The sequence below is a fragment of the Lycium ferocissimum genome, unplaced genomic scaffold, assembly GCF_029784015.1.
Source record: "Lycium ferocissimum isolate CSIRO_LF1 unplaced genomic scaffold, AGI_CSIRO_Lferr_CH_V1 ctg1729, whole genome shotgun sequence".
Taxonomy (NCBI): domain Eukaryota; kingdom Viridiplantae; phylum Streptophyta; class Magnoliopsida; order Solanales; family Solanaceae; genus Lycium; species Lycium ferocissimum.
In genome coordinates, this window is record NW_026717118.1 from 325070 (window position 1) to 337346 (window position 12277).

The following is a 12277-nucleotide window of genomic DNA, read 5'->3' on the forward strand; positions in this document are numbered from 1 at the left end:
GGGAGATCTTTGCCCGATTTTCGGCAGGATATGAAGTAGTTTAATTTAAAAGTTCGATATAAGCATATGACAATAAGTCTAACGATAGTATGTATTCTTTCAAATGTAGATTGCGAGCCCGGGAAGATAAATGTAAGTAGTTAAGAAGACCAAGAAGGTATGTTAAGGCTTTCCCTTTCTTTCATTTTGGCATGATCCTATGACATGAGCGAACAACGAGTAATCGAGTCTCCATGTTACTCTACTCTTAGAAGTATTAGGAGTACCTCAGTTCTTGATGATCTTGTACCCCTCTATTATGATTATTCCTTCTGTTCATGGGTCCTAAGCTTTGTATCATGATAATGTTAGTTTATGTTTATGCATTGTATTCATTTACATATATGTATATTGACCCGTGACCAGAAAGTGTTATATACGCGTATATTATATGTATGTGGGGTATGGGAAGAGGGCGAGGTGTTATATACGCATTACCACCTGATCAGCTGGTGCATAGTGATGATGATTATGATGCCCGAAGGGGCTGCCTGAAGGGGCCTATATGATGATTATGATGCCCGGAGGGGCCTATATGATGATTATGATGCCCGAAGGGGCCTATATGGGATAGGGATCGAGCCGAACGTTCCTTGGCACTATGACCTATGCATTGCATATCATACGCCCTCAGAGGCATTTTCAGTAAGCAGAGATATACATATATATTCAGACAGTCGGACATACAGATGTATTTAGTCGGTCAGTTTAGTTTATGACTTTCAGATTGTCTTTATGACTTCTATATGTATGCTAGTCTTATGCCTTGCATACTCAGTACATTATCAGTACTGACTCTCCTATTGTACGGGGGGCTGCGTTCATGCCCGCAGGTTCAGATAGCCAGGAAGACACATCGCATCCTTAGGTTGGTTCTTCATCTTGATAGTGGAGCACTCCTCTCTTGTCGGAGTTGTCGTCTAGACCGAGTATGTGTCCTGATGTTATGGGTAGGGCGGAGGCCCTGTCCCGTCCACAGCATGTCCAGTATGTCAGTAGAGGCTCATAGATGCTTGTACTCAGTCAGACAGTATGGCCCGCTCAGTACCCATTTGGTTACATAGTTTTGTCGGGTAGCCTTGTCGGCTCGTACCCCCCGGTTCGGTATATATATATATATATATATATATATATATATATATATATATATATATATATATATATATATATATGCGACTCTCCGGTTTATGATATCCATCGATTCGAGCAAATCATGTTGTGAGCGCCTCGTGGCCCCGAGAATGAGCGGTGAGCGGGTATATTATGTATGTTTTGTGGCATCTAGGAGGTCAGCTTCTGGTTGTCCGTCATAGCCCTCCGGTTGGGCTGTGACACAGAGTCTGTTATATCAAATACATGTCCCAATTAACAACTGACCTTCGACATTAGAATAACCTTTATGAGGCCAAATGTAGATCCACTATCGAGTTATTCGATAAAGAAAGTAAAATTATACCAAAGAAATTATTTACAGCCCAGAGTCACTAGGAGACATAGGGAGGACTAGGTACGAACAGACAGCCGTATGTACTGTAGAATTTCTTTGATAAACTATTTTTCAAATGCAAGGCACTGTTCGTATACTTTGGAGTGGCCTTTTGATATATGACCCAACATAGGATCAGTAATCGAAGTAGAATTGGAAGTAGGGGAGGGTTCGTTAGACCCTAGTCTCCAAACAAGGTGACCCTATAAGGGGGAAGAGCGACATGGTTTTACCTAAGGGTAAATAGTGTTTAGTACTTGGAAATAAGGGAGATAGCCGTCAAATGGTACATATATATTCCTCTTGTTGCTACTTCAATGATAGAGAGAAGGAACTTCGATTAACCTTCTCAAGCGAAAGATCGACTCCGTTATTGATATACTTCTCAATGTTTGGTGACATCTAAGAAGGGCAAGCTTAACCCCAGATATATCGACCCCTACAGGATTGTTCGCAAGATAGGCCAAGTAGCATACAAGTAAAGTTTACCTTCCGATCTGGAGCCGCATATATCCAGTCTCTCATGTATTTATGTTTTGGAAATGTATTAGAGACCCTTCCTGAGTTGTTCAAGTAAATGATGTTCACTATTCTAGATCGTCAAGTTCGTAGGTTGGGAACTAAGGACGAGCCTTCGGAAAAAATATTATGGAGCAATAAGATATGGAGTCCATGTGTCCTCACTAGTTTCCAATTAGAGATTACCACACTCATAGATACAAAGCCGCTATTCAGAGGGTGAGTATGAATTTTGATATCTAAGGTAAGATACATTTTTGGCATTTAAATTTGACACTGATGGTCGTGTGAGGCCAATAAGTTGTTGTTGAATGTTTATGGCTCTATGTGGCATATATGTTGTGTTTTCTGGTTGCGTGGCAGGACGGATGTTGTCCAGTGTACTTAGGAGACTGTCAAATTCTCTTAGAAACCTTAAGAGATAGTTTCCCTTCCGTACGCCACTACATTCGAGGACGAATGTTCCTAAGGGGGAGGATATTACATCTCGTAAATTTATACGTTAAGTTCATCAAAAGTTAGTCGATCTCAAGTTTATAAGTGTTTAAAACCATGTATACCACAAGTTGGAATGTTTAGAAGTTAAACGAATCCAAGAAGATAAGTCTTATCGAAAGTCGGCAAGTTGGGAATGTTATAGCCCGTACTTTTAGGGTAAGACTGGGTTTTCTTAACATGATAATAAGGTCATGTTATGAAATATTTGGATCGTATAGTAGTCATATGTAAAGTTTTCAAGTCAAGCGAGTTGTGAGACAAAATCCGACAAAAGTCGTCGCAAGTTACGTTCATAAGTTCGCTGAAATTTAGGTTAGATGTCACTGATCTTTTCTTCGAATATACTTGGAGTTATGAGATGATCCACCCACCAAATTGAAGGCCTACAAGTCTAGCTTCTAGCACATTAAACCGTTTGTCGATACGACATCGTAGTAGTGAGATATTTGCATTTTTATCAAATGGTGTAGATTGTCGCATAGACAGCGAGGGAGCTTGCTGAGCGAGCTTCAAAGCGAGGTGGCTGCTCGCCCTGGGCCTAGATCAGTGAGCCTAAGTGAGGCGGTGGAAAATTACAATATATATAAAGTGGTGTCTTTCATTTCTTATGTCATTTTCGATTTGAACAGATCCTATAACACCCAAAACACTCTCCAACAGTTCCTATATAATCTAAGAGTAAAACCACAGGTAGATAGTGCAAATCAAGTGCCGAGAATCTTACGGACCTAGTGAAACCGAGCTCTTCCTCATTGTTGCTAATCTGGGGGTTACCCTAAGATGAAGTAAGCTCAGATTCAAAGTTTTCTGTGTTGTTTAAGGTAAGATTATGCTTCTACTACGTGTGCTCAAGCTTAATTAGGTTTTTGTTGAGTTGATAAAGCAAGAACTTGCGAGATAATTGTCGAAAATTGTAGTTATGTAGTTATTGATTGGTGAACTGCGTTAAGGATTTTTTTATGGAGTTTTGTGACTATAAATTGATGGAGAAACCTAAGTAGATTGTTGTTGTTGTTGTTGACATGTTTTGAAGAAAGGAAAAGTTTGGAAATAAGATTTATTAAACATGAGCCGAGCTTGCCGGTCGTTGTATCCTTGTTTCGAGTCGTTGAGCTTGTTATAGAAGCTATTGGGTGTATTAGATTGTTGTTATGCCTATTGTAGGCTTGAGGAGGTAAACGAAATAGGGGAGATGCTGCCCATTTCGTTACAAAATTAAGTTATCTTTCGAAATACGATTAAGAGAATCGTTCGTATGTTAACGATAGTGTCATTCTTATTTTTTGTTATAGATTGGGTAGCGGATATAAGTTGAGTACTGGAGTTGTCAAGATAGAGACAGGTATGTAAAGGCTATCCCTTTTTTCGTTGGCATGAATCCCTAATGAGAGAGTCTAACAAACAGTATAAAGAAGCATATATTGAAGAGTTCGTACATCTATAAGTGTTTCATTTTCCGTATGTTATAGCTTGTCTTGTTGAGAGAGTTCCTATCCACTCCATACCTATTCCATGTTAATAGAGAAGGATAGAGGGTCATATGCGTACCATTTTACATTTCTACTATATACATGATATATAACACTATATACATATATATTTTCGGTTGCCTGGCCTCTTGGTCAGTGAGAGTTATTGATGCCTGGTCTTATGATCAGTGAAAGATATTGATGCCTGACCTTATGGTCAGTAAGAGATATTGATGCCTGGCCTTATGGTCAGTGAAATATACTGATACCTGGCCTTATGCTCGGTGAAAGTTATTTATACCCGGCCTATACGGTCGGAGAGAGTATCGTTATGCCCGGCCTATACGATCGGAGAGAGTATCCTTATAAGCCGAGTCCTTTACGTGACAGGCTAGCTATATTACTACTATACGATTGTGTGTTGAGTCAGAGCAGGTAATTACTATACGATTGTGTGTTGAGTCAGAGCAGGTAAGTGTATTCAAAAGTGTTCCTTGATTTTCAGCTCACTATGTTTATCAGTTCAGTTTTAGCTTTCAGTTATTTAGTTGATTTACATACTCGGTACCTTATTGCGCACTAACGTCCCTTTGCCGGGGGAGCTACATTTCATGCCTGCAGGTTCTAGACAGCCGGATAGACCACCCCAGTAGACAGAGCCAGACATCAGCTTGATTGGTAAGCTCTATGTCATCCAGAGTTATCAAGTCTAGATTTTAGGAGTCCATTATATATATACAGACTTGACGGGTAGGTCGGGGCCCTATCCCGACCACGGTATAGTTTTGTTATCTGTAGACGCTTGTAGACGAGCTATGTATGTTTTGTATGTCAGTATAGCGGCCTTGCGCCCTTGTATATGTTTATTTTAGTAATACTGTTTGTAGATGTTCATGGCGACCTCGTCGGCGTCCACAGTTATGTGTATATGCTTTTGGGTGTGTTACCCTTCAGATGAGATAGATGCCATCCTCGAATGATTCAGAATACTGGCTTATCCGCCTTGATTGGTATTATCTATTTGCGTGTGTGGGCCTTGACGGCCTAAGTTGAGGGTTACCTCAAGAGTTTACAATTACAGAGTGGTACGCTCGGTGACAAGTATGGCACCGAGTGCCGGCCATGCCTCCCCGTGTGTTTGGAGCGTGACATCCTTCTTGCATTTCTGCTCCTTTTCCAGCCGTTTCTATTGAGCTGGAGCTTATAGTCAGAATTTTTGAATGGGTGGTCGCCTTGCTGCGTGCTTCTCCCAACGCGATCCGGTCTTGGAGGAGTATGACATCTGATTGGTTGAGGGAAAAGAGTCACGATAAATAAGACAAAACTTTATCAATTACGTATAATCTCCTTTTCTTTTCTCATACGTATTCTCCTTTCACAGGCTTCCTTGGGAGAAAATCTTCTTCCCGGAGAGTTCCTACCTGAAAAGTGGCCCTATCGAACATCGTTAATGCTGACGTATGCCAAAGGACGCATCTACTTCTCCTCTGGTCGGAATTGGTTCTAGGGTGAGGACCCGGTGTAGGCGCATCGAAGCATAGAGCAAAGTCCAACACGATGCCCAACAAAGAGTGGTTCACACCGACGATGATGATGAAGAACAACAGGTCAGGGGTCCTAAATAGCATTTGCCCAACGATTCTAGCAAAGCCTCTGGGGAACCAAAAGCTTCTCCCACCGGGATTCGCTCACAGAGCCCTGCTGCCCCAGATTGAGAAGCATCACAAAGGAGCGCGGTTCCACCAGTCGATGTTGGAACTTTGGGTTTATCACCACGTCCCAAACCTTCGGCTGTCATGTTAGAATCTTCCCTTGCTCATCTAGCCAATTTATTCCTTCTGGTACACATTCTATCTTCCTTACAAATTTCTTCATAAGCCCCCAACATCTTCAATTGACCATCGCTTACCCTCTTTTTCAGGGTCATGTGGTTGTTGTTTCAACAGCTGTTCTTTCCCCAACCCATTGTTCCTTCACCTGGGAAGAAAGACTTCAAGAGGATAACAACTGTCTTAGGGCCGAAGTAGAGAAGCTCCAAGCTGAAGTTCGTGATTCTGACTCTCTTCAAGCTTCTCTTAGAATGCGCTTGGAAGATGTAACCAACTCCTTAAGAGAATTCTCTTCAAATACTAACTTCATCTTACGCTCGTCTTTAGAACAAATCGACCAAGTTAGAGAACGATTTGAGCAATGCTCATGGCCAGCTCGCTAGCGTTGAAGTCTCTCGGGACCGTCTCCGAGCCAGATGTAAAAAATTATTATATTGTTCACGCCCCAGTTGGCAAGTTTGGGTATTGGGGGGGGGGGGGGGGGGCGCGGGGGGGGGTGGGTGGTAGCGTTGAGTCTCCCATATCGTCTAAGGCATGGGGGACTTGGTCTCTTTATATGGCTTGGGAAATCCTCACCTCTTGAACTAGCTTTTGGGGTTCAGTAAGGCCCAAGAACCTATTCTTTATCATTTATATTTTGTACCTTTTTAGAAAACCTTAACATATTAATCTTTCGCTTCACAAGCAGAAGAATAAACCTAACAACCATTAACTTCGCTTCTTCCACCTCCTCCTCCTTTCCTTTATAAAAAGAGCTGTTCTTATTTGCAAGTGTTTCTACCGAGAACCAACCAGGTAAATCAAACAAAGTTGTATCGTTGACCTCCTCTATAATTGATTACACTATCTTCTAGTTGTTGGTTTTTAAGAGATGTCCAATCATCAACAGAAATGAAGGAACTATTAGACAAAATATATCAAACTACTACATTACGTCAACCTAATGCATGATGGTTAGTTGTTCGAGGATACATAACTTTGTATTTTTTAGGGTTTTGCACTCCCAATTTTGACCAAACTTTAAACCATATAAAGTTGTAGAAGAAATTGAACTATACATAAAAAAATTATGACCAAAAGTTGTGTTGAAGGTTTTATACTAGTTTAGTAAAATTTAAACCAACGGTCTAAAGTTATAGAAGATATTGAACTAAGTATAAAAAAATATGAAGATATTTGGTCTAAAGTTATTCCGAAGGTTTCACCCAAGTTACATGAAACTTTAGATTTGATGGTCTAAAATTGTAGAAGAATCTGAACTATCTATAAAAAATAAAAGGGAAAAGGGTCAAAAATACCCCTCTACTTTGGAAAAAAGGCTAAAAATATCCTCCAAACTTATTTTGGGTCAAAAATATCCCTCCCATCCGTAAAGTTTTCAAATATACCCCTGTCTTGACGGAAATTATCCCCCAAAATAACCCGAAATCATTTTTGAAACCCGCTCCATCATTTAAACCCGACCCAATTAAATAATAACCCATAAAATCCCCTTATTCCCCCAATATGTAGGTTTGAAGTTTGAGGGAATTGGGGGAATAAAGGGATCTTATGGGTTATTATTTAGTTGGATCGGGTTTAAATGATGAAACAGGTTTAAATAATGATTTCGGGTTATTTTGGAGGATAATTTCCGTCAAGACAGAGGTATATTTGAAAACTTCAAGGATGAGAGGAGGTATTTTTGACCCAAAATAAGTTCGGAGGATATTTTTAGCCATTTTTCCAAAGTAGAGGGGTATTTTTGACCCTTTTCCCAAAATAAAATGTATAACCAACTTTACGTTTAGACCGATGATCTAAAATTATAGAAAAAAATGAACTACCTAACAAATTATCTATGACCAAACTTTAGATCACTAGGTCTAAAGTTATCCGGAACTAGTAGCGTAAATTTCTTATTCTTCCAAATGTGTGGTGCATGAATTACATTTGTAAAAAAAAAAAAAAAAAAAAATTAGGAACAAAATCAAAACATAGGCCTCAAAGGGATAACTAATTATATGGTTGGCTAAGGGATGGTTTAGTGATTGTGGTACATGAGTAACAAACGGAGAATTCCGGGCTCCACCAAATTATTAGCTAGCCATATAATTAGTTGCCGTCGAAAAGTTCTTTGGCAGTCCTCAAGGTTTTTTGAGGATTTATTGCCACATATATTCTACCGTATCGAAAGTCAACAGAAATCTTTAATTTTCGTTGACTTGGCTTATTTCGACGAGAAGCTTGATTCACTTAATTTTTCCATGTCATCATACTAAGAACCACGTATATAAGAAAATGAAGGCTTAGCATCACCATATACTTTCTTTCATTCATCTTCTTTTAATTTTGGCATCATCACATGATCTCTGTTACGGATATCGACAACAAATTGCTCTCAACTTTGCACTATTACACTTAGTTTCAACACGAACAGAAAGTATGGAGTATATTCAAATGAAAAATTTTCTTTCCAATATTCATAATTTAGGGGAAGGAATGTCACATGTATGGTTACTGTTTACTAAAGAATACAAGCTATAGAAAGTCACTGCATAAAATATTGGAATTGAATGCACTGATTAATTAACCTGTGTCCTAGTGATAACTATGAAACAGAGATGCAAGAAAAAAAAATTGTCATACAGAAAGAGTAAGAGATTCTTTGACTGCTTCAGCTTATACCCCCCAGTTCATCATATCATTTAAGAAGACATTACTAAATTTAGCATAATACAAAACCAATTATACAAAAATTTGAAACTATTATTAATTTAGTCATCAAAAACTCGTAGCAAAACAAATATTTTGAACATAATGTTCATCAGATTGATGGAGACACTCTTCATTCCATGGCAAAATTTATCAATTAAGTCTAGTAAATATTACGCCGAAAGTTATATCCCACGATGTTAGGTTATTTTTCTATGACTTCTCCTTTACCCTGATAAACCTCATTTGAACATATGGCACTCCAATAAAAAACGCATATTAAAACAAAATAACAATCCAGGCATTTAAGTAAACATAGCATGTGGTTAGTTACTTATCCTAAAACTTTGTAATAGTGATACTTCTTCCGTCCCAATTTGTGTGACACCATTTAATTAGGCATGGAGTTTAAGAAAGGAAGGAAGAATTTAAGATTTGTGATCCAACACATGCCTTGGATAAATGTGTGACAAGAATCACGTTATAATGTTAAATTATTTCTAAACATAGAATGTGACATTTTTTTGAGTAAGACCAAAAAGAAAAAGAAGAGTGCTTCACATAAATTAGGACAGAGGGAGTACAATGTAAGGTAATGAGACTAAGGGCCCATTTGATTTAGCTTAAAAAAAGCAGCTTATAAGCTAAAAAAAATAATAAGTTGGACTACCCCAACTTATTTTTTGAGCTTATTTTAAGCACAAAATGACTTATAAGTTGACCAGCCAAACACTCAAAAAAACTGAAAAGCTGTTTTCAGCAACTTATAAGCTAAGCCAAACAGGCTATAAAAAACAAGTAAGAATAAGATGATGAACAGAGTCTACTGGTCTCTATCAAGAATAGATGAATTCTTGTCATTGAGGGCATCGATTGCAGCATTGAGATGTGGCACAAAGATAGGGATCAACAACTGATAAATATTGATTTCATCGATGCAGGATGACACTAAAAAGCATAGTACCTGATTATCACTTTCATTTCTCCTTAAATTAGCATATATTCTTCATACTAGATATGGAAAGCCCGTCCTATGTCAGGGCCCAAGGTCACAATATAAAAATATAAAAATTTATTAAATAAATATAACGTGTCACATTTTCTACCGCATAATAAATTTAATGTATTTACACGTTAATGATATCTTATTGATAAGTTTTATAATTGTTAAAGTTTTTTCGTCACACAATTAGATGATTTTGAACGAAAAAAATATTTATGAGAAAGAAAGTTAAGTAGAAAAATTAGCAAATCTCAAATGGGCACAAGTAATTCGAAGTCCTATACTAAATGATAAAGTATGATAAGTACAACTTGCAAAGATCATAAATTGAAAAATATTTCCGTATTTTTGTGAATTTGCGAGAGTGTGATTTTATTTATAGATAAAAATTGATTTGTTTTGATATTTATTAAATATTTACTCATTATTTTGTCTCAAGGGTTTATACTAGTTAAAAGTGATTTTTAACCTTAGCTTTATACAAAGTTTAAGAAATAGCCTACATTTATTAAAATGAACCTCAAGAATCAATATAATTTAATTGTTCATATATACTTTATACTTAAAAAGGTTAGTTTTAGTTAACCAAACAAGAGATTTAAAGATAATTCGATCTTGACTGATAACACTGTCTTCATTTTCAACACTATGTGACATCATTTAATAAATCTTACTTTCTATATTTATAATAAATCATAGATATTTCAAAGAAAACGTATAAAATTGTCCATAATTTTTTATGCAGTTAAAATTACATTCTTCAAATTTTAACTAAAGAATAATTTAGTTATATATATATATATATATTTGTTTTAATCTCAATTAATAGTAATTTTTCTTTCACCACATTAATCTCTCTCCATATTTTATCAGAGTAAGGGTAAAGGTGAAAAAATAATTAATTCTATCTTGATTTTCTAAAATGACAAATATTTTAGATAAATAGACCAGAAAGACTAAATAATTTTTAAAACTATACTTAGAATTCTTAAACACATAATAAAGTGTAAATATAAAGTAAAAGAAATGCCTACATGTAAGTAAAAGAATTTTCATAAACTCTCAAATTTCATAATGCAAATATAAAGTAAAAGAACCTATATGTAAGACTCCATAACAAACGAATCAACAACATGAGGAAAATAAATTGGAGAATAATAAGCAACAAATGAAAAGAAGAAAACGAGAGAGCAACAGGAAGCAAGAATAGCTAGCGAAGAAAATATTGTTTTTTAGGTTAATGGATAAGATTAATAGAAGAAAGTAACCGAGGAAATAGGGTAGGATGTTCGACACTTTTTGAAAAGTTGACCATAAGAACAAAAAGTAAATTTAACTTAACAAATTAAGGTTAGGACCTAAAAGTAATTAATTGAAAAGTTTGACAGTAATTTAAAAAAATTTGTGAGGACTTTAAAAGACCTTTGGTTGACCCTTATACTCCCTCTGTTTCAATTTGTTTGAACCTATTTCCTTTTTAGTCCGTGCCAAAATGAATGATCTCTTTCCTAATTTAGAAACAAATTCACTTTTTGAATAATTTACAGCCACACAAATTTTCAAGGCTTATTTTGAATCACAAATTTCAAAAGTCTTTCCTTTTTTTTAAATATCGTGCTCAGTTAAATGGGTTCATATAAATTGAAATGGAGGGAGTATATAGTAGTAAAGTAATGTACAACACTACATCAAAAGGATATACGACAAATAAGACGGGCAAACAACTTCTTTTTACTCAAATCGCCATACTTCATCTGCTTGTTTTCTTCATTTCTAATTATCATATACACCCATTCATTCCATTTAGATGCAGATTAACTTTTGGTTAACAGATGAGAGAAAAAAAATCAAAATGGTTCTTAATGTATAGGTATTGCTTTATTTTGATCCTTGATATATCCCACTTGATTGAAATGGTCGTTAATGTATAACAAAAAGTGTTCAGTTTGATCATTTACCTTAAACCTAACAGATTTGTGAAGAAAAAAAAAAAGTTAAATTTAACTGTGGGTCCTACATGGCTAACAAAATTCACCATTATTGTTAGCTTCCCAAAAAGAGCTCCGTGAAACCTAACACTAATTTCTCTACTTTCTCTAACAAAATTCACTATTTTCGGTTTTCAAATCTATTACTAGAGAAAGTAAAAAACAATGGTGTCTATTATTTTTCATTCTTGAAAAAACTTCTATAGAAACCAGCAATATTATTTTTCATTCTTGAAAAAACTTCTATAGAAACCAGCAATGGTTGTCCCATTCATTATGAAACTCTTTCTTGTGATTTCTTTCTTTAATGTGTGTTATGCTTTAAGAATGCTCGCTGCTTTAGTCCAAGATCAACTCTTGCAGTAACACAAAGGTGCTCTTCTTTCTGGCAAAATCTATGTCAATCTGATAAGGTATGGCTTTTCAAGCCATCCCAAAGAGTCATTGCATCTGATTTCATCATCTCCTTTCTTCTTCAACTTCATCTAAAACCCATCCTTCTGTAGCCCAATGGCGGAAACCACTGAAAAATACTACCATCTCACCATTGCCAAAACCACCATCTCCCTCTCTTTGGGTAAGCAAGTGCTCCTCGGAAAATATTCCCTCGCAAAATCACTAGCCCAGAAACAAATAATGCAATTGGCATCAATGAGTGAACAGAAAGATGCCATTAACGTTGTTTTAACCGCCTCCAATGTTGCTGTTGATGCGTTTGTTTCTGGCTTAAACTCTATAGCTTCAATCTTATG